This window comes from Mesocricetus auratus, unplaced genomic scaffold (genome assembly GCF_017639785.1).
Source record: "Mesocricetus auratus isolate SY011 unplaced genomic scaffold, BCM_Maur_2.0 Super-Scaffold_100026, whole genome shotgun sequence".
NCBI lineage: Eukaryota > Metazoa > Chordata > Mammalia > Rodentia > Cricetidae > Mesocricetus > Mesocricetus auratus.
The window spans coordinates 20,717,181-20,741,402 of record NW_024429207.1 but is presented as its reverse complement, the minus strand read 5'-3'; the positions used below and the strand labels follow the sequence as shown (position 1 = coordinate 20,741,402).

The following is a 24,222-nucleotide window of genomic DNA, read 5'->3' as shown; positions in this document are numbered from 1 at the left end:
TGCGATGATGAATGACAGCTTATGTATGGAGCAAAGTGAATTTATCACAGGAAGAATTTTCAAATAACTTGAACAAAAAATTAGGTCTGCGACATGTTCAGGCTATGCTGGGCAGCTGCTGTTTACCTCCAAAACTCATCTTTGTAGCATTTTAGTAAGTAGATACATTGCTAACTCATATTCAAGTGCAAATTTTGCTTTCTAAAAGCAAGATATGTCTTACTTTTAAACTTCTCAGAATCCTATTCATGTTGCACTATGAAATAAATAGAGTGTGGAAAATGTTCAAGTGAAAATTATGTTTATACTGTGATTGTCTCCTGTCACAGTGATTAACATGTGTTGAGTGTTGACCGCGTGTTGGAAAATGTTTTACATGCATTTACTCATCCAAGTCTCATAGCACACTTGTGAGGAAAATACCATAGTTACCAGCAAGTATTTGTAAGGAAAAATAGGCACAAAGATATGATACAACTTGAAAAACTAAATGGTATCACCAACTAAATTATAGAGCAGGATTGAATTTCAGGTTGGAAACACTACAAACTTAATCATGATATTCTTCCAACCCTTATTTCTCCAGGTACACATGAATGTGTATGTGTATGTGTGGTGTGGTGAGGCTATGTTTTCTCCAAATTTTACTAACTTTTATGCTATTATAGTTTAATATCTTATACTTTTCATTGAATTGTATTATAAGTATTAATTTCATGTATCTACTAACCTGTGTTTTATTCACTTTTTGTTGTTCATGTTTGCAAATGTACAGGTGCATATGTGTATGGAGTATACTGTATGTGTCTATAGGTGCATGTATAGGCCAAGGAACAACCTTGGATGTCATCCTCAGGAATGCTGTCCACATCCCTTGTGCCAATATCTCTACTGGACAAGAATTCACCCATTAGGCTAGATGGACTGGCCAATGAGCCCCCATGGGATCCTACTGTCTCTGCCTCCCCAGCATGGGTGTTTAAATATGCGTCACCACACCTGCCATCTTTATTTGTTCTGGAACTCAAACTCAGGTCATCATGTTTATGTTACAAGCACTTTACTAGTGGAGCTATTGCCTCAGATATATCCACCCAAATATTAGTTTCAAAAAGCTTTTATGCCAGCTGGGTGTTGGTGGTGCACGCCTTTAATTCCAGCACTCAGGAGATAGAGGCAGACGGATCTGTGTGAGTTCAAGGCCAGCCTGGTCTCCAGAGTGAGTTCTAGGACAGCCTCTAAAACAATACAGAGAAACCCTGTCTCGAAAAACCAAAAAAAAAAAAAAACAAAAACAAAAAAACAAAAAAGCTTTTATTCCATCAATATCTGTTTGTGTATGTACCATGCTGGATCTCTACAAATCTTAATTTCCACAAATCTCATCCCTTCTTACTGTTTTTAAAAAAGCTCTATTTATTCACATTATTCTCTCTTTTATTGGCTTTTAAAGTTGTACACTGAGCTCAGGAAATACTCTCTCTAATTTCTTTTGACTGTACTTGAATAAAATGATACTGAAATCTGTGTAATTGCATTATGTAGAATACATTTTTAGATTGCTTTCAGGAATACAGCTTTTTAATAATATTTTGTCAGTCTGTGAGTTGGGAAATTTGCTATTTTCTAGAATCTTCTCCAATTGCTTTAGTATTTTAAAATCTTCATTCTAGGGGTCTTTCACTACCTTGGTTAAGTTCATTCCAAGGTTCATTATAAATGGATTTTCCCCAATTTCTTTGAGTATGTTTTCTGTGAGTATGTAGGCAAGCAGTTTTGTACACTAACTTTGTATCCTTAAACTTTATTGAAAGTTTTTATTGGGTCTGAGATTTTCCTAGAGGAGTCTATGTGGTCTTTTATACAAAAAATCATATTGTCTACAAATAGGAATAATTTGACCCCATTTCCTACTGCACCCCTCTTATTTCTTTCTCTTCTTTCTGTAACTTATACTTTGGCACTATATTAAGCAAGAGGTTAGAAATTGTCTTGTTTCTGATTTTCTTTTTTTGTTGTTGTTGTTGTTGGTTTTTCGAGACAGCATTTCTCTGTATTGTTTTGGAGCCTGTCTTGGAACTTGCTCCGTAGACCAGGCTGGTCTCAAACTCACAGAGATTGCCTGCCTCTGCCTCTCAAGTGCTGGGATTAAAGGCGTGCACCACCAACACCTGGCTATTTCTGATTTTCATGGAAATACTTTGCCACTTATATTTTCTGTAGTTTTATTGTATTCAGCTGTTATTATGTCGAATTATATTCCACTTGTTCTTGGCTTCTTTAGAAGTTTTCTTTTTTATGACAAAAGGAGGTTGTTTCCTGCATCCATTGATGTGTTCTTGTGATTTCTGGGCTTAAATATATTAAGGTTGTGTACCTTTATAGATTTCCATACATCCTCTCATTCTTAAAGCCCTGGAATAAGGAAATGCGATAGAGGGGATCATCTAAGGAATTCAGTTTGCAAGTACTTTATTAACAATTCCTCCCTTAGCGTAGTGGTTCACACCTTTAATTCCAGCACTCTGGAGAAAGAGGAAGGCAATTCGAGGCCAGCATGGTCTACTAAGGGAGTTCAGGATAGCTAGGGCTGTTACACAAACACACTCTGTCTTGAAAAAAAAAACAAACCAAAACAACAACAAAAAAGAATTTCCCATTCATGTTTACCAGGGAGAGTAGATAGTTTTCTTTCTTTGTGTGTATTTATCAAGTTTTGATATTGGTGCAATCCTGGATTCACAAAATGAGTTTGATAGTATTTATTTCTTCTATTTTTGAGCTGAATTGGTGGCTTATGTGTTCTGACAGCTAAGATTCAAGATATCTATCTGTAGGTCTGGTGTGTGCCTTTGCTATCACTACTTGAATATTACTTACCCAAATCTACTACTCAAACAGCTATACTATAATAGAAAAACGTGTAATGAGTAGTTAATCGCTTGCTCATGTGCTGTGAAAGTGGCCTAAAACCTTACGTGAGTGAACACATAGGACCAGAGTTTGATAAACATTTATTTGCAAAGCCAGACATTGACCAGGTTGAGTTTGCCAACTGCAGTTGTTCTCTTCCATTGCTTTCTCTTCTTCTGTCACTTAGTTTGTTCACAATCTATGCTGTTGCTGGAATATGATTTGTATCTTCCAGGTCTCCATTATTGCTAAAATCTAGGTTGCAGGGTGGCACACTGTGAGGTAAGCCTGAGGTGAAAGGTCTTCAGTCAATGCGGGCATGCTCTGAGAAGGTTCTGGAGGCACATGGTAGTTCTCACATCAGGGTTATTGTAAAAGTCTCTTTTGACCCTGCTCAGCTGTGTCTTCTTCCCAGCTCAAGAGGGCCATGATTCTTGCTACCTGTGCCTGCCTTTACCAGGAAATTTTCTCCGAAACAGTGAGATGGCACAGATGCCATGGTCTAGGGGCTTCAAAACTGTACACAAAATAACTGCCTTCTTGTGTTGAGTAGATTTATGCCAACTTGACACAAGCTGAAGACATCTGAGAGGAGGGAATCTGAGAAAATGCCTCCATAAAACAGGGCTGTAGGCAAGCCTGTAGGGCATTTTCTTAATCAGTGATTGATAGGAGAGGACCCAGCTCATTTGCTCCGTAGACCAGGATGGCTTTGAACTCACAGAGATCCACCTGCCTCTGTCTCCTGAGTGCTGCTGGGATTAAAGGTGTGTGCCACCAACACCTGGCAGACCCAGACCATTGTAGGTGGTGCCATCTCTAGGTTGGTGGTCCTGGTTCTTTAAGAAAGAAGCCATGAGGATGAAACCAGTCAACAGCACGCACCCTCCATGGCCTCTGTGTCAGCTCCTGCCTCCAGGTTCCTGTCTTGTTTGAGTTCCTGTCTTGATTTCCTTCAGTAATGGACTACTGATGTAAAAGGGTTAGCCATATGAACCCTTAGCTCCTCAACTTGATTTTAGTCATGGCATTCCATCACAGCAATAGGCACCCTAACTAAGACATTTCTCATAAACGACCCGTGTGAGCTGTTTCACTATGGTGTTGAAAGCACCGTTCAACAAGGAGGACATGACTCTTGTTTTCCCTTCCCTGATTTCTTTGCACCCCTGCGGTAGGGTGAGGCTCCCTCAGCACATGCCCCCTTATATATTCTCAGCTTTCCATTATAGCTATTTTATTTCCAGCTTCCTTGCCTTGCTAGGAACCTCAGGAGATAGGAAGCCGTGTCTCTCCTCAAGAACATAACCCTGGACTTGGCACAGAAGAGGTGCTCTAAATAGGTGTCCAGTCAATGGGTGACTGACTGCTCAGCATATGCTGTTAACCACCACCATCAATATTCAGAGCTTGTGGAAAGCATCTATCCTTCCATTTACTTCTCCTTTTCCTCTTTGTCCTTCAGTCCCTGGATTTAATAGTAGGAAAGCAAACCCACAATTGTGTAATAGTTATTTTCTTCAATGGAGCAAATGCCACAGAGACATTTCCCCTCAGACACATTTCTTTGCTCTAAATGCTCACCTTGTTTCCATCTGTGTCCTTAGAGTCCATCATCCTGGGATATTGTTTCCTAGAAGCTGAGAGTTGTCACAGCTCCGGCAGCTAATGCATCACTCCCAGCCCTGTAAGCAGGAAGGAGCTATTTCTGAAGTCTTGTTATCTCATTACTTTACCATCTATAGATCTTCAAAGCTTTCTAGTGCTATCTCGCAGGTGTTATTGGGTGCATGGGTTACTCCAAGTGGTCAAATTCAGCTTTATCATCTAGAGAGAGACCGAGAGCACACACACACAGAGACACACACAGAGACACACACAGAGACACACACAGAGACAGACACACATACAGAGACACATACAGAGACACACACAGAGACAGACACACACTCACACAGAGAAACAGAGAGACACACACTCACACAAAGACAGAAACACACACTCACACAGAGAGACAGAGACACACACAGACACACACACAGAGACACATACACATACAGAGACACATGTACACAGACACACACACAAAGACACACACAGAGACAGAGACACACAGAGATACACAGAGAGACAGAGACACACAGAGATAGAGAGACACAGAGAGACAGAGAGACAGCGAAAGGGAAACACACAGAGAGCAAACATGAGAAAACCGTGTTTTATTGTCGGGATAAAGAATGAATACAAATTTTGATGGCAGCTGAACCCATCAAGAGAGAAATCTGTGAGAGCAAAGCAAAGCAGCTGACGTGTGGACAGAGAATCAACTGAGAGCACTTATCACTTTGAGAAACTTCGGTTTCCTCTGACAGAATGTGGAGGCCGAAGAACTCAGACTCCCAATGGCAAATCCACATTGCTGTAGAATTGCTAGTCTCCCACAGCAACAGCTGAGTAGTGGGCAGTGCTTTTGAATTTCAGTTTTCCTTTAGCTTCTGTTAAAATAACTTCAATCCCTCTTTAAAGCTTAATTGACATCTTTACAACACAGGCTTCCCCCTCTAAGTTTACAGCTCAAACAAATATTGTTTTCTTTACTGCTCCTAGAGATCTGGGCATCACAGGCTTCCCAAAGGTATTTGTCAACCTCACCCGATTTAGCAATTTGGAAAGGGCCAAAAGCATTCTACATAGAAGGCAGCTTCCACATATCTCTTCCTGTGTTGCATGGTCATTGAGACTGGGCAGGAGTTTATGCTCATCAGTTATGGAGGATACTTGGGTAACAACTGCTAATGAGAAGTCTTACAGTGTTTGAAGACATTAATGTCTTCTGGCCTAAGATGTAGTTGAAGAATTAGCTTAAGTATAATCTGCTTTAGGGGAATATAACCAAACAGAGGAAAGCCTTGTAGACTCAGACTGGAAATTCATGAGTGGGTATGTGGCTTGACTTCCGTCACATGGATAAAACATCTCCCTCGCCCACATACACACCCAGTCTGGTTGCTGGTACCAGCTATAATTGACTTCTTACGTGGGACGTTATAAAAGACTTCTAACAGAATTGTCATTGTTTAGTCTTGGAATGCCTCATTGTAATGTACCTTAAATATTTGTGAACTGTGTGAATAAATGAATGACTAAATGATGAATGGCCCTTGTGAATGAAAGAGATCCTCTCAGGATAGCAAAGTTAATTTTTGGCCCTAATCCTTTATCTGATGTTTATTCTTGATACTGCTTCTAATCTCAGCTATGAGCCCACATTAAGCAGATTTATGAGAATGATGGACATTCTTGCTGGTATTCTGTTTGTCTTTTTGTGACAGTGGCAATTTGCAGTTTAGGCCAGGCTGGTCTGGGATCTGTGCAGTTCTTCCACAGTCTCTGGGGTTCTGGGTGCATAAACTTGTGCCATTGTAATAGGTCTCATAATAGGTCTTATGTGACATTTTACATGCCTTATTTAGAAATACTTGCCTTTGGTTTACTGGACATTTTTGTTTGCTCTTATTGGCCTGGATGCCTATGATAAGCAACCCCTGCCTTTGACTTTGCATGGGTAAGGCACCTGTGTATATGGTGTTTCATTCAACCCTCAGCACACTGAGAAACCATCTTCATTTTGAACACAGATAATTAAGAGACTGGGTCAGTTAGATTTAAAATGCAAATCTTCAAATTATGCTTTCTAATGGAGCTCAGTATGGTCATTAGGAAAAGCAAACACATTAGGCATTCAGAATAGATGCTGAGACAAATGTAAAATAGGGAGAAAGACACTTTCTCGCTGCTGTGTCATTTCATCTTGCAACTGCGAGCACCGTGGCTTACTATAATTCTCTGCAATAACATTTAATTTTTCAGCTGAACTGCTGTATCAGGCATATTTCAAGTTAATTATCTGGCATTAGAAGATTGTATGTTGTCCTCTAATAGCTTCCTAGCATCCTCCTTTATTAGAACATCAGTGATTTATAGGGATTTTTTAAAATGTAAAAGATAAACAGTGATCATTTGGCTGTGTTGTTTGGTCTCATGGGGGCAAGGAGCTGTAGCTGGGATGTGTGTGAGACTCATCTTGAACTAAACTGCTCAGATGCAGGTTTCTACTGACCTTTGCCTCTCTGTCTCTGTCTCTCCACCCCTCTCCCATTCCCATTCTCTCTCTTGTTTCCTTTCCCCTCAATCCTCCCTCTCTTTTCGATTATACACATTTTTTAGACTACAAAGCAGTCAATGTAAAAAATAAGAAGCCACCCTTTCAAACTTCAGATCTGAGTATAAAATACTCTGACGAAATTGTAACTGGACGGAGCAAACCCATCTTTGTCTCAGTCTCAGCTTCTCTTGTTCCATGACAACTTCCCTCTCCTGATTTTCTGGAAGTCCCTTCCCATCCCACCAGGACTTTGAAGGCCTCTGTGTTCTTTCTGGTGCTGGCTCACCACTCACTTTCAGGAGCTGTTCTGATCAGTAATCAAGACAAGCCAAAAGTGACTCGTGGACGTTTCTAACAGTCAGTAGATTTTAGTTAGACTCTTAGGGCTGGATTAAAGCAGCTTTTAGACAAAGAAACAAGAAAGCAGATGATGTTTACCTATAGCAACATTGCATGAGCTGAACACAAAAAGGAAGAGCTGCTGTGATTTCCAAATAGCCTTTCATGTGTCAAAGGGAGGAAATATTATTGCCATCTTACAGTTTGAGAAACAGACTATTTGAAAACGGTAAAGATCACCTTCTCTGGTGGTCAGATTTCAGATACAGCCGGTAGCAACAGTAGACCTGTTCTAAGAGTGAGCAGTCTGGGAGGTGGTTACTTGCCTTCCCTCAGCATTTCATATTTTCCATAGGAGTGGAACGAGGGGAGAGCAGGCTGAAGATGGGTTGGTCATGACCATCTTTCTCGGCCAGTGTCTGACCAGAGAGCCCACTCCAGCTCGCTTGATAGATGTCACTGATCCAGCAGACATTTGAGCAGAAAGTCTCTGTGATACAGTCAAGGCCATTGGACATTTGAGCTACTTAGAGATCAAAGAGAACCTTCTAGGCTTCTGGGAGTTGCTACATTCATTTGCAACCCAACAGAGTCGGACAAAGATGTCTTTTGATTGCACACTAACGTGGGGCCATCAGAAAACTGGTGACATTCAGCCACAAAAGAAGATGAGGAGGAGGAGGGACCTCCAAGTGACCTTGATGACAAAAAGCACTTCCGCAGAGAGGCGCAGCTCTCAGGCAGTGTGGTCAACAGTGAGCAAGCTGTGCCAGCTGACATTTCATTTATGTGCTGTCCCTTAAAATATTTGGAGCTGGGGCATTCATCCCACTCTTATGGAAACCCCCAAGAACTCTCATAAATGCCTGCTTTCACGTTGCTTTTGTTAAAACAACTAAAATTCCCTTCTCACAATTGTTGGGACATCCCAACAGCACAGTCGTTTCTTTCCCAGATTCCAGCTCAAACAAATATTGTTTCATCCATTTCTTGTGGGTACTGACTTTACATCCCCCCTCCCCTACATCTAAGGGTATTTCCTAGAAGTACCTGAAGGTGGCAGTGTTCTGGATCAGTCAGTGATATGTAAAGAGATCAGGACAGATTAAAGAAATGTCTTAAGGAGTATGTTGTAACTGGCTCAAAAATGAGCAGATTATATATTGTGGAGACTTCTGTGAGCCTAAATATAACTGCTTCCCCCTAGAGACACACACTACAATGTGTACATAAAGTGCAAACAGGCAAGATAAAACCTAAAATGCCATGCTGTTCTTATTTCAAATAGGCTCAATTCTATATAATTAGTATAGTAATACCTTGGGGTCTAGGGGTCATTAAGACAGCTGACTGGGGAAATTCCAATGATGTCAATTCATCAGGAATTTTCCAGGAGTAAGGCCTTTACTCTCTCCAACTTAACTCTCCAAGAATCTGCAATCCATGTACATTAGAATCTGACTCCTGTTTTCCTTTAAGAGACATGAAGCAAGGCTGTGCATAATTTTTACATTGATCCATGTTATAAAACCCTCTGATGTGGAACCAAGCAATAGTGCTACAATAAAACTACTGATCATTGAAATGGGGAAAAAGTCATCACTCATAATACTGATAGGAAAGGGGGTATACAATTCTAGTCAGAGTCAAAATGATCCTGTTCCTGTAACCAATTTGCTTATTAGGGCATACTTGGCAATGACATCACAGCACCACCTAGGAAGCTGATGAATAATTAATTCAGGCTCCGAGTGGAAATTTCAAGGGACATTGACGAAAGCTGTGAGGCTCAAGGTCAGTTACCACAAATAGGTCAGGGATGTGAGGAAAGCCCCACATGTAGAAGGCAGAGCAGCCAGGTCTTCCCAGAAGACCTGAGGCTGAGAGCATTTCCAGACTCCCAGCTGAGTCACTGTCTTACGGTGTTTGATTACTGGGGCTTTCCACATTTGTGGAATTCCGAAGGAGAGGAGCCACAGACACTCTTTTTGTATCTGCTGTTAAAATGAGACAGCAAAGTGTCCCTCCTTGTTTTGCTTGTTGCAATAATGGGTTGTCTGATACTGTGTTTCACGTCAATATCAGACTTTGTCTCATTCAAGGGTTCTTCCCCAGAGGTCAGTGTGATGCCTTAGGAAACGTCTCCTGGAAAGAAATGCCACTTAATGGGGGTCAAGAAATGATATGACTAAATAGTTTCTAGATAGCAGACATGGTGGCAAATGGGTTGAATAAATTATCCTGTTTAATCTACATAACATTACACAAAGTAGACATAAGACTGCTTTTTGTTATATTTAAAAAAATGAATTGTACAGAAGTTCACCTTTCCCAAAACTATAGCTAGGGGGAGGTACCCAAACTCTGAGTTTCTTGTGGGAAGGAGGGTTAAATATATTCATGAAACTATTGAATTTGAACCATTTTATTGAATTTGGAGACTAATGAACCATTGCGAATTTCTTTTTCTTTTTGAAAAGATTTATTTACTACTTTATGTGAGTGTTTATCTGCCTACATGTCTGTGCACCATGTGTTCACAGAGGCCAGAAGAGGGCGTTGGATCTCTGGAACTGAATTACAGATAGTCATGTGCCACCATGTGGGTGCTGGAATTGAACCTGAGTTCTCTGCAAGAACAGTTAGGACTCTAACTGCCAAGCCATCCCTCTATTCCCACTTTTTTCTTTTTCAATCTGGGTATATTAGTAAAAATTAATAGGTTTTATTATGACATTTCAATACACATATACACCACATTTACTTCTGTTTTTATTTATCAAAAGTTCTTCCACTTACAGCTTTAAGTTGACAGCAATGACTAGTTAGCTTCAGTGTATCATGTTATTAATAAATTACTGCATAGTCTCAGATAAGTTCCATCTTATCTGATGCCCACCAATTTGGAGATACTTCTGAGCGACCAGTGAGCATGCTGTGGGGGTGGGGGAGGTAAACAGTGGGAGAAGGACAGAGGGGAATCGGGGTTGATACATAAAATGAAAAAAAATTTAAGTACAAATATGACACACACACACACACAGAGACAGAGAGAGAGAAAGAGAGACCCCATCTACTTGACATGTAATCAAAGAACTCCTGCTGATCTCAAAGACATAGTTCAGCATTGTACTTGAAGTTCTAGCTATAGCAATAAGACAATAAAAGGAGATAAAGGGGATACAAATAGGAAAAGAAGAAGTCAAACTTTCACTATTTGCAGATGATATGATAGTTTACATAAGTGACCCGAAAAACTCCACAAGGTTACTCCTAGAGCTGATAAACACCTTCAGCAATGTGGCAGGATACAAGGTAAACTCAAAAAAATCAGTGGTCCTATTATATACAGATGATGAAGTGACTGAGAAAGAAATCAGAGAAACATCACCTTTTAAAATAGCCAAAAACAGCATCAAATATCTGGGGATAATGTTAACCAAGGAAGTGAAAGACCTGTATATCAAGAACTTTGTGTCTTTAAGGAAAGAAATCAAAGAAGATACCAGAAAATGGAAAGATCTCCCATGCTCTTGGATTGGTAGGATCAACATAATAAAAATGGCAATCTTGCCAAAAGCAGTCTATAGATTCAATGCAATCCCTATCAAAATTCCATCACAATTCTTCAAGGACCTGGAAAGAACATTAATCAACTTTATATGGAAAAACAAAAGGCCCAGGATAGCCAAAACATCCCTATACAATAAAGGAACTTCAGGAGGCATCACCATACCTGACTTCAAGCTCTATTATAGAGCTATAGTCCTGAAAACAGCTTGGTATTGGCACAAAAATAGGCAGGTAGACCAATGGAACCGAATCGAAAGCCCTAATTTTAACCCACACACCTATGAACACTTGATTTTTGACAAAGAAGCTAAAACTGTACAATGGAAAAAAGAAAGCATCTTCAACAAATGGTGCTGGCATAACTGGGTACTGGTATGCAGAAGACTGCAGATCCAGGTTTATCGCCTTGTACAAAACTTAAGTCCAAATGGATCAAAGATCTCAACATACATCCAGCCACACTGAAACTTTTGGAAGAGAAAATGGGAGATACTCTTCAACGAGTTGGTACAGGAGACCACTTCCTAAACATAACACCAGTGGCACAGGCACTGAGATTAACAAATGGGAGCTTCTGAAACTAAAAAGCTTCTGTAAGGCAAAGGACACAGTCAAAAAGACAAAAAGGCAGGCCACAGAATGGGAAAAGATATTCACTAACCCTACATCTGACAGAGGGCTAATCTCCAAAATTTACAAAGAACTCAAGAAACAAGTCTCCAAAATACCAAAGGATCCACTTAAAAGGTGGGGTACAGAGCTAAATAGAGAATTCTCAGTAGAGGAGGCTAAAATGGCCAAGAGACACTTAAGAAAGTGCTCAACATCATTAGCCATCAGGGAAATGCAAATCAAAACAACTCTGAGATACCATCTTACTCCTGTCAGAATGGCTAGAATCAAAAACACCAAAGACAATTTATGCTGGAGAGGATGTGGAGAGAGAGGAACACTCCTCCACTGCTGGTGGGAGTGCCGACTCATACAGCCTCTTTGGAAATCAGTATGGAGATTCCTCAGGAAAATGGGAATTAATCTACCACTAGACCCAGCAATTCCACTCTTAGGCATTTATCCAAATGAGGCAGGTTCATACAACAAGGGCATCTGCTCCACTATGTTCATAGCAGCATTGTTTGTAATAGCCAGAACCTGGAAGCAACCTAGATGCCCCTCAACTGAAGAATGGATAGAGAAAATGTGGTACATTTACACAATGGAGTATTACTCAGCAGAAAAAAACAATGGAATCTTGAAATTCGCAGGGAAATGGATAGCACTGGAAGAAACCATCCTGAGTGAGGTAACCCAGTCGCAAAAAGACAAACATGGTATGTACTCACTCATATATGGATTTTAGACATGGATCAGGATAGTGCCAGTCTGCACTTCCACAGATAGAGAGTCTGGGAAACAGGAAAGAACCTAAAAGATATGCATATATGCATAGTACCCAAGAGAAGAGGATGGAGACAAGATCCTCTGAATGGATGGGGAACACGGCGAGGGGTGGGGGGGAGTGGGACCTGGGAAGAAGAGAGGGGGTGAAGAGGAAGAGAGTTGGTCATGGGGGAACAGGAAGTTGAGGGGGTGGGGGTAGAATAGGGGGAAGAGGGAATCATAGGATCGAAGACAGATCAGGCACCAGAGTGACCTCAAGTGATCTAAAGGGATGACACCAATTGGCAAGCTAAGCAATAGTGGAGGGACCACCTCGAATGCCCATTCCTGATAATGAACTTGATGTCTATAACCATCTGGGAGCCTTCATCCTGTGACTGATGGAAGCAGAGGCAAACACACAATTGATCACTGAACTGAACCCAAGGAACCCAGTGACAGAGAGAGAGGAGTGATGAGCAAATTGGCAAAGAATGGGCTGGCAAAACCAGCAGAGACAGCTGATCTGAATAGGGGAGAGCTCTTGGACCCCAGACCGACAGTGGGGAGGCCAGCATGGGACTGATCTGGACCCCCCAAATGTGAGTGTCAGTGAGAAGGCCTGGGCAACCTATGGGGCCCTGAGCTGTGGATCAGTGTCTATCCCTGGTATACAAACTGTCTTCGTGTGCCTATAGCGCAAAGAGAGATGCTCTCTCAGCCTGGACTCTTAGGGGAGTGCCTGGACCCTACCAAGAGTAAAATGACAGACTCTAGATATCCCCTATGTGGAAGGATTTGGTAATAGGGTGGGAGGCGGGGGGGGGGGGGAGGGGAGTGCGGGAGGAGGGGAGGGAGAGGGAACTTGGATTGACATGTAAAACAAGCTATTTAAAATTAAAAAAAAGAAAAAAAAAGAATAAGGACCCTTCTTGAATTAGTAAAAGCCCACTGATATATACCCTGTGCAAGCTTGGTATTGTGTATATGCACACATATGTATGAATATGCAAACATTCAAAAATAGGCCAGTCTGTCCCAGAGTTTATTGCTTTATTATAATTAAATAATAATCATTTCCTCTTTCACTTTATTATAATGCCTGAATGATTTACTCCAAATGATACTTAGTTCATCTCATGTGTGAAAGTGAATAGGCATACTATAAAATCTTTGGGGGACAGGCTGATTAAAAATGCCTTACTTTTATTTAGTATGTGTCTGTGGGTGGATGCAGATTTGTCATGCTGAATGTGTGGAAGCCAGAGAAAAACTTGTGTCAGTTCTGTCTGTCTTTCTACTATGCAGGTTTCAGGAATTGAAGGCAGGTGGTCAGGCTAGACAGTGAGAACCTATATTCCACTGAGCCATCCATAAGGCCCCAGAGATCATCTGAGCTTATAATTTTATTATGACAGAGTGTTTAGCATGTTAGCATCTTTTCTTCAAAAGTCATTCTACTCAAGTAAATCATTTCCAGATCTGAAGGCAAATATTGTCCACAATTCCTTGCAAGAGGTATAGAAACTTACTACCAAGATGAAACCAATGCCACCATCCATGGGATGCAGATCAAGATATTGTTAGAATTATACCTTTGTTATAACTTAGTAGTTGGAATAAACAGATTGTCTTTATAAATTCATGTTTTCAAGAACTAAAGATATGGTATTATAATGTTGCCAGTAGGTGCAAGCCTACTATCCCTGTAGTTGAGGTGGTGGCATATCCTTAGACACCACTTGGGGGGGTGTGTGCGTGTGTGTGCGCACACGCACACACACACACTATATACACATATTCTGATTTTTAAAATTGATCTCCTCTTGGGACAAGACCTTAAAAACTGACCTTGTATATCATGTGCTGAAAACACAGATACAAAATATCCTTTCTGTTTCCATATTTGGGCATAAGATGCTTGGGTAGGTTTTCTCATTTGCTTTTATTTAGTCCCACAAAATGCACAGGGCATTCCATCTTTATGCCTGTGGAGGTGAGGTCATGAGGAAAGTCACTGCCCCCTGGTGGTTCTAAGGCTTTTAAGTGTCTCTGACTTGTCTTTGTTGTTACCTTTTAGTTTTATTTTTCCCTACTGAGTTTAACCAGGACATGGATTTGGAGCTACCCACTGGGTCCTGGTGGGCTTATCAGTAGGTGCTCAACTGAAGACAATGTTTGCCCTTTCATCAGTATCCATCAGTAGCCATCCGGGATGGGTAGGGCTCCATGAGACCCTCACTAATCCATGCTGACTGTTGATAGTTGGCCATCACTCTTAGTTGCTATCTAGCATGCTGTGTGTAATGACTCCTAGTTCTCTTTGTTTTGGCTCTGTGCCATGATTCCAATATCATGTTTATACGAAATGGCAGCTTTGGACATTGCAAATTTAATAATGTATCTTTTGGTTTTGATTGCTCATTTTTGGGAACGTTCCTCCAAGGCCTCATTGTGCACTTTTCCCATGCTCTTGGTTATGTTTGGGTCAGCCATGTTGAGAAGAACACAAGGCAGATTCCTGTCCTACCAAGTCAGATTCCTGGAAATAGAAGATACTGACTCCCCAACCCCCACTGCTGCAACCTGCTTCTCTGGCTAATGGACTCCAGGTCTTCCATCTGTTCCATACGACCAGACCATTTTGTGTCCACATCTCCCTGAGCTTTCCCTAGTGAATGCCCTCATAGAGTGTAGTTCTCAGAGCAAAACAAACCTGCCCAGAATTGATGGGACCATCAAGTCCTTTGCTTCATAAGTTACACATTTTCTTTATTTATTAGTTTATTAAATAATGTGTAGTCTAGACTGGCCTTCAGTTCTCAAATTTTTGATGCTCTTGCTTCCTAAATACTGTGCTATCTTGCCCAGCCAAGCAGGCATTTTTTGACAGAACCTAAATTCCCATTTAAAATTCGGTCTTTCATTATAGCACCAACATTAAAGTTAAGCACTCAGTGAAAAGCTAGAAGCTTTTCCATATTGCTGTTGAGACATCTCTCATCCTTTCTATAATTGTTCACTTTTCAGAATAGGTCTTTATCTTTAAATATCAATCAATTGTCTTCTTCCCTTGAGGTCCCCTCCATATCTGCTTTAAAAATACTAAGTACAATTCAGTGATTTTTTAAGCATACATATCTAGAATTGACGTAGTTGTTTATCAAGTCACATAACACACTCATAGAATTTTCTCAAGAATTGACTTCTAAATATTTCCTAATACATTATATCCAATTCCAACTGACTAATAGTGACCAACTGGCCAAGTAAACATATTTTTCTTCAAAAGCATCATGAATTTGAGTTCCTTTCCCATAAAAGCAATTTGAAAAATTTGCAGCTTGATGTATTAAATCTCTCTTCCCTTTTCTTGTAGTTGACATAGCTGATCATAAAGGTATCATTTGTTATTGATTAATTTGGAGGGAAATCTCCTACATGCAGACAAAATGCATTAGCTTATGTTAATTTATAATCTTTTGGAAAGATGCCAGGTATAATCATCATTAAGTGGGATTTTACCCTTGGTCTCTCTCTATACATTTAAATTTCTTCTATAAGGATGTCACAAGAATCCTTGACAAGGGCTGTTAAGCCATCAAGATTCATCTGAAGCATTTGCTTCACTAATTGTGTGTGTGTGTGTGTGTGTGTGTGTGTGTGCGCAAGCGTGTGCGTGTGTGTGAGTGTGTGCGTGACAGGTTCAATGTGATTTGTCCTTAATGTGTCTACTGGTTTTTCCTAGCCTTCATAATGTCCGCTAGCATGTATTCCCAAACCAATCGATTAATATTCATCCCAGCAACTTGCCTGCATTTTATGTCAAGCTCACTAGCCTACAAATGACAGGACCCATCTGTATGTCTTTTAGATAAGTGGGAACATATTTATCCAGTCTCCACAATCCCACAAAATACTATGCATTCTTATTCTCTAAGCAAACTACGCCAAGAATGTATGTTTATATAGCCAGGGAAGGGAACTACTTCAGAGAGACCATATCCACCTATCAATATTTATTCTGTAAATTTCAGATTAAAAATCACATGTGCTGACATAACAGTCCAATGCAAAATCCAAATTAATTTCTTTTTTATCTCACTGTCATCTGTTAACATTGTGTTGCTATCCCAGAAAGCCTAAGAATGTATCCTTGCTATTCTGTTTACTTTCAATACAACAAGAATGTGTATTTGCTCTCTAAGCATGCTTAGCATTTCTCAGCTATTTGAGAATATTAGGTGTTCTTATTCTTAGAATGTGAAGCCAACTCTTTTTCCCCCCTCATCTCTTTTTTCTCCTTATGTGCTTTCCTTCCTGGAATAAGTTCCTAAAGACTTCACAATTCAAGGCTATTATTGTTTTACCTGTTCCCTTCTTTTAACATCTATTTATTTATTTATTTATTTATTTATTTATTTATTTATTTATGTAGTGTGCACATACTTATGTACTAAGGGGCATGTGTGAAAAGGGCAACTTGTGGAAGTCAGTATATTCCTTGTACCATGTGAGTTCTGGGGACTGAGTCAGAATGCCAGGGTTGGTGGGACGTATCTTAACCCACTGAGCCAACTTGCCAGTCTTCCCTACCTTTCTTATTGAGACCATTTTTAACTGGCTAACTTATGTTTTTGAAAGGCTAGCCGGATCTCGTGAGTCATCTTCCTGCTTATCAGGTTGGAGATGAGTAATAGTGGAGGGAAACGGAGAAGGCAGCCCATTAGTGTCTTTTAAGATGCTCAGAAAACGTGGCTGACTGGAGAACATATTTTTTCACAACAGAAATATGAAATTTTAGTAGACGTTTGTATCTTTTAACAAATTGAGCATGAATAGTGACATTTGTATTTAATTTAAAAGGAATACCTTTTTAAAGAAAAAAACAGATTTTAGAAACAACTAGTTTCATGATGTTAGTTCCCATTTGCTCCAAGCCTGCTTTGGTGCTAGCAATAACTGCTTTCTCCTTTGGACTAGCTCTGCCCAGATCCCAAACCAGATGGCAGCTCTGTTGACCATAGCCACATCTTTGCTCCGTGAGTGCCATTATTTTTCTGCTTCCACTTTTGATGCTTGATGGGGGAAGTCCTGTGTATATGTCAATAAAGCACTGTTGGCCAATAGGGAAGCAAGATAGGTGGGACTAGGAGTCCAGGAGTACTCTGGGTAGGAGAAATACAGAGAGTCAAGATGTAACGCCATGGGGTAGGAAGCCCGGAAACTTCTCCAGTAAGAGAAATACTTAGATTAATAATTCTGGGGTAAATACTTAAGTCAGAGCTAGCCAGTAAGAAACAAGCAAGGCCAACAGCTTCATAATTAATATAGCCTCCTGTGTGTTTATTTGGGACTCATGCAGCTCTGGAATCAGGCTGGCGGGAAGGCTTCTCTCAAGGAGAAGGCTTTCTCTTTACATATGCTGAGTCTAACTGGGGAGATTATTGTTGTCACCTGAGATAGAATGCATGGAAGTCTTGCTTCTATGTCTCTCAGCCCCAGCCCTTACTATTCTAGAGTCCCCTGCTTCTAGACACTTAATTTCTTTCTAAGTCACAGTTAACACTCCTCTGCAAAGGATTTTATTGCTCTTCCCAACTCAGAAGTGCATCTGGCAGAGCCATTTGTCACAAGGAGTCCTGCCCTTGTGCATTGCATTCATTGGCTCTTGGAGTTAACCTCAAGCAACCTATGTGATCATGACAGTCTCTCTAATGACTTACTCTTAGTGTGCTCTCTTTCAGGGACATGGCCAATCCTCAGAGAACATGGAATTCCAGAAGAAGGGATCATAAAGTCTTTTGGAACTGACATGAAACCAATTCTCTGTAAAGATGCTGAAAAGAAACCAGTGGGCACTAGAGAGATGGCTCAGTGGCTAAGAGCATTTCCTGTTCTTTCTAGAGGACCTACACTTGATTCCAAACACCCACACTGGACACCTCACTCACTACCACTGGAAACTTCAGCTTCAGGAAAGGTGACGCCTTCTGGCATGCCCCCCCCCCCCCACGCTTAGCATGAATTAAATCTTTAGAATTATAAATTAAATCTTTACAAAAATAAAATCTTTAGAATATCTTTTAAAAGATGAATGACATTTAAGTGAGGTTTTCTGTTCCTCACAACAATAGTGAATTACAGAACCTTTGAAATGTACAGAGAATACATGATACATGGAAGAGAACAGTCAGATAACACAAAGCCCTTGTCTGATAAAGAGACGGTGCAATGCAGTTTGGTGAACTATGTCTCCTTAATATTTTAATAGTTAAATCTGACTGCTGATACAACTTGGTCTTCCTAGGAATTATTCCTATATTTTATACTGTATTTTAGAGAGGAGGAAACTGACAGAAAAGAATTTGGAATGAGATACCAGCTAGTAGTTTCCAGAACTGGAACTCAGGGTGAGCAGACACTTTAGCTTCCCCAGAACTGTCCTGGTTACAGCATCGAAGGCCCTGTATAATTTCTGGGCTCTGTGTAAATCAGGACAACAGGTTACCCCTCAAATGAACTGAAATCTGCAAGATCTGGGGACATTTTTTTTCTTCTCTGTAATTACCCAGGTTTATTGGGACTTCAGAGGTTAACAATATTTCTATAAAAGTCCTCTTTAAGAACTATTAAAATATTGATACTCATCTGTTGGAAATGGAAATCATGACCAATTTAAAGCTCTTAGATCAGTGAATTCTAAGACGTCTTACTTTTAATGTACCAGGACATTTTCATGACTCTGAATTTCTTTTTGTCCAACTTTAAACTTAGTCTCTGTAGAAGATCTTCCTTGACTCTTTTTTTTCCTTTTTAAAAAATTTAAATTAGAAACAAGCTTGTTTTACACTTCAATCCCAGTTCCCTTTCCCTTCCCCCCTGCCCCTTACTGACCCCCCATCCCATTCCCTTTCTGCTCCCCATGAAAGGTGAGGCCTTCAATGGGGGATTTTCAAAGTCATATCATTTGGAGCAGTGTCTAAGCCCTCCCCCATGTGTCTAGGCTGAGAGAGTATCCCTCTATGTGGACTGGGTTCACAAAGTCCATTCCTATACTAGGGATAAATACTGATCTACTACCAGATGCCCCAAAGATTGACCAAGCCTCCTAATTGACACCCATGTTCAGGGGGTCTGGGTCAGTCCTATGCTGGCTTCCACCCATCAGTCTGGTGTCCATGAGGTTCCCCTTGTTCAGGTCAGCTGTTTCTGTGGGTTTCTCCAGTCTGGTCTTGACCCCTTTGCTCATCACTCCTCCCTCTCTGCAACTGGATTCCAGGAGTTTGGCTCAGTGTTTAGCCATGGGTGTCTGCTTCTGCTTCCATCAGATACTGAATGAAGGCTCTAGGATGGCATATAAGGTATTCCTCAATCTCATTATTGGAGAAAGGCATTTGAGGTAGCCTCTCCACTATTGTTTAGACTGTTAGTTAGAGTCATCCTTGTAGCTCTCTGAACATTTCCCTAGTGCCAGATTTCTCTTTAAACCTATAATGGCTCCCTGTATTATGGTATCTGTTTTCTTGCTCTCCTCTATTCTTCCCCTGACTCAATCTTCTTGCTCCCTCATGTCAACCCCTCCCCTCCTCTTCTTCCCTTCTGTTTCTCGTAACTCCCTCTTCCCTCCCCCCATGCTCCTAATTAGCTCAGGAGATCTTGCCCCTTTTCCCTTCTCTAGAGGACCATGTATGTCTCTTTTAAGATCCTTCTTTTTTCCTAGCTTCTCTGGTGGTGTGGATTGTAGGCTGGTAATCCTTTGCTCTATGTCTAATTTCCATATATGCATCAGTACATACCATTTTTGCCTTTTTGTGGCTGGGTTACCTCACTCAGGATGGTTTCTTCTAGTGCCATCTATTTGCCTAGGAATTTCAAGATTCCATTCTTTTTTCCCCACTGAGTAGTACTCCATTGTGTAAATGTACCACATTTTCTCCATCCATTCTTCAGTTGAAGGGCATCTAGAGCAATTCCTCTTCCTTGACTCTTATGAATCCAATTCTGCACTTGCTTAGCATTGGCAAACCCTGGATTCCATTCCCAGCACTGTAAAAATAAATAAATAAACAATATTTACTTTATTGGAAGTCATCCTTTCAACTCACTTAAATAGTCTGCAAACAGTTTGTTTACATTTAATTCAGAAGCACAGTAAAAATGTTGGCCTCCTGAAAAGCAACAAAAGTCATGGTCTTCTCACTGAAAAATTTCAGAGTGTTTTAGAAACACTCCTTTACTGGAATTAAAGTTGTTTTTGTTCTTCAATGTGAATTAAGTTATTTTTACATTTCTTTGACTCAACATGAAAGATAGGTGGAAAAATGTGTTAAAATTTACTTACTTATTTCATCTGCTTTAGTGTGCATGTACACCAAATGCATGCCTGGCACCTGAAGAAGTTGCAAGAGGGTGCTGGTGGAGCCTCTGGAATTGGATTATGGATAGATGTGAAGCCACCATGTGGGTGTTCTCTGTAAGAGAAACATGTGCTCTTAGAACTGGGCCATCTCCCCATTGGATATACCCTCCTTTTTAAAGGTGAGAAGGATTTACTTTGGCTCATAGGTTGAGGGTACAGTCCATCATGTTGGTGTGGGCATGGCAGCTGGGGTGTGAGGCAGCTGGTCCCCTGTATCTGCAATTAGGAAGTAGAGAGAAGGGAGGAGGGGATGTTGGTGTGTAGCTTGCTTTCTCTACATATTCAGTCAGGGACCCCAGCATGGGATGGTGCTGCCCACAGATCTTAGCTTTTTATCTCTGTTAACACAATCAGGAAACTCCTTTAGTGATGTGCCTAGAAGTTTAATCTTCAAGGTGGTCCTGGATCCTGTCAAGTTCACAATCAACTCTTAATTACCACCCATTCCTATTTCTCTCATTTGCTGGTTGTGGTACTTGGTTCCTGAGAAGCTTGGGTTGCTAGAAGGCCAAAAGATGGCTGTGATTATGTGAAATTGTTGTAGACCTGTGCCTGAAGAGCCCTGGAAACTGCTGATGCCTGAATCTTTCGCACAGATCGTGTATACGTAGTGAAAGCCAGACTCAAGACTCTCCCGAGGCTGGGCTGGTGGCACAGGCCTGTAATCCCAAGCTACTCTAGAGGTTGGGGTAAGAGTTCAGGCCTGTGCTACAGGTGAGGTTAAGGCCATGATGAGAAACTTAGGGATATGTATACGAACAAACATGCCAAACTGGGTGGGAAAAAGCTCATGAAGTCCCAATCCTACACAAAGAACAACAGGCAACTTGGTAAAGCTGGAAGAGGGAGAGATGGTCTTCCCCAGGGAGTAATTGGTTTTTCAGTGTCAATGAACATCCATGGACCATTATCCCCAAGGTATGGTAGCATCACTGTGGAACAGGGAACTGCCTGTCTTATACCTGGGAAGGTACCACTATGTTCTGAATTCATAAAAGGGTTGTGGTAATGCTTCTAAAATAGAATGAAGAAAATTTAAGGCTTATCCTCATTTTTATTTATTTATTTTTTGAAAATGTTTTCTTTGTTTGTGGTCAGCCCTGAAAACATGCATGCAAGTAACGCTATATGGACTCGACAGGTTATATTTAGGAATATGTATGCATATATAAATTAACATATACATGCAATAACAATAAAAAAGAGGCCATGAACTTGAAGAAGAGTTGGTAGTGGTATATGGGAGGTTTTGTAAGGAGGAAAGTGAAAGGAGAAATGTATTAATTTGTAATTTCCAAATTAAATGAAAGAAAACACTTTAAAAATTAAAACAAGGATAAATTAAAATTTTCTTTATTCTATTTTAGAAGTATCACCACAACCCTTCTAGGAATTCAGAAGAGAGTGATACCTTGCTAAGAAGAGAGAGGATGTTCCCCTTTCCACTGTGATGCTCACATACCTTGGGGATGATGGGTCACTGCACTTGGTGATCATGCCAATAGTTGCCAACGTATTTACTGGGGAACACCTCTATCTTCACTTGCAATAGAGATGATCCGATTCAATAACATCAACTATTGTCTGCTGCACTGTCATGTCTGCATCACACTGTTGTCTAATAGGGTTTTCGTACTTTTCAAATCTGTTATGTCTTATGCTTGCTGTTTAAATTTCTGACTATACCCAAATAGGTTGAGGACCAGAACAGGCAAAAGTCATTTCTTAAGAAGGACAACCTCATGTCATCTCCCCTCTTTCTGTTATGCTGCCAAAATAATAAAGAATTCCATGATGAGTGCTGGGAGTCATGTATCTCTAAATATACATTCACCTTCTAACATATCTGTAATGGGTACTTCTGTGATGTCCTTCTGTATGTATGTTTCTCTTATTGATTGATGAATAAAATATTGATTGTCCAGTAGTCAGGTAGGAAGTACAGGTGGGGATACCAGATGAGGAGAATTCTGGGGAGAGGATGCAGAGAATGAACCGCCTGAAAGACGCCATGTGACGGCCAAAGGAATAACAGGTTCGGGCATTCTCTGGCAAGTCAAGGCTATATAGAGATACATAGTTCAATAGAAATGGGCTAATTGAGAGCTAACCAATAAGAAGCCAGAGCCATTGGCCAAGCAGTTTCCAATTAATATAAGCCTCAGTGTGTTTATTTGGGACTAAATAGCTGCTGGACCAGGTGGGATAGAAACTCTGTCTACACTTCTGGGTGCTAGGCACTGGATTAGTATTGTGGATTAATAATACAGCCCTTCTTCCCTCTGTGGACCTTCTAACTGATGTGTAGAGGATAGGGAATATTCCAATGTATGTTGTATCTATGATAGAGATGTCACCATACATCAAAAGATTATTGAACATCTTCTAGCTGCCAAGAACCTCACTAGCACACTGTGGGCAGAGATGCATATGAAAGGGCATTGTTCTCAAGGAACGTTTAAAGCATGGTACTTAGGAACCACATGATAATAATTATTAGAAGGCATGGTAAGCATAATATAGGAAAAGATGAAAGGATTGCAGCAAACATGGAAGGGAGCAGGGACTCAGGCAATTGTATGTGACATGGGACTATATATATAATATATATTATGTATATATATGTATGTATGTATATATATACTATATATATATATATGTATATATATATATATATATATGACTGTGAGTGGGAAAAGTGCTTGAAAGGGGACAAAACATTTTCCAAGGCCAAGTTCATCCGGCTAACCTTGTAGAGAGACTGAGAGAGAACCTAGGGATGAGTACTGCTTCAGGCAAGACTCACTTGCTTTTTGTGCACACTGCCTCCTAGTTTGTACCTTGCATCTGTCAGCTCTCCTGGATTTGTTCCTGTCCCCACTGAACCAAGAAATGAGTTTTAGGGTCTCACTCAGTGGCTGTTTGTGTTTTTTTTAGCTCCCATCCCCCTGAGCAAGAATCCCCACCGTTTCTTCAGCTGTCAGACTCTCTAGTTTCCCATCTAACATGCTCCAGAGGCAGCGAGCTCTCTCTGCTTTGTCTTAAGGCCTTGTCTGATGTTTTTGTAGCTGTGCACATTTTTCAAAAACCTGGAGCTGGGTATTCATGCCCAAGGGAAGTTCCCTGTGTGATAAGGAAGCCAGGACATGGAGTTAGTAAACCAGTGACAACTGGACCCTTTGTCTCTCACTTTAGAGGAAGTACCCATTGTGACACAGACGGGGAGGACTGTGATAAACTGGTCAGGTAGAAGTTCTGGAGACATGAAATGTTTTGAACCAAGGATGCATTATGCATTAGTTTGCATCTTGCTGCCACTGAGTGTCTCTTATATGTGAGTTCTCTATATACATTTTGAGAAAATGATCAAAAACAGCTTAAAGCTGACTACATCACAGATGTCTCCCTGAATGAAAGACTGTGTAAATCC

The 24,222-nt window shown here is 40.6% G+C and overlaps 1 long non-coding RNA gene across 1 annotated transcript in view; it reads left to right on the top strand.

The window, feature by feature from the left end:
- LOC110340297 overlaps positions 1-22,587 on the top strand; it is a 68,613-nt gene extending 46,026 nt beyond the window's left edge. The window contains exons 2-5 of the long non-coding RNA XR_002382078.2: positions 17,354-17,412; positions 18,118-18,353; positions 20,733-20,911; positions 22,160-22,587. This is a non-coding gene — a long non-coding RNA (uncharacterized LOC110340297). The remainder of the gene's footprint in view (positions 1-17,353; positions 17,413-18,117; positions 18,354-20,732; positions 20,912-22,159) is intronic.
- The last annotated feature ends 1,635 nt before the right edge of the window (positions 22,588-24,222 follow it).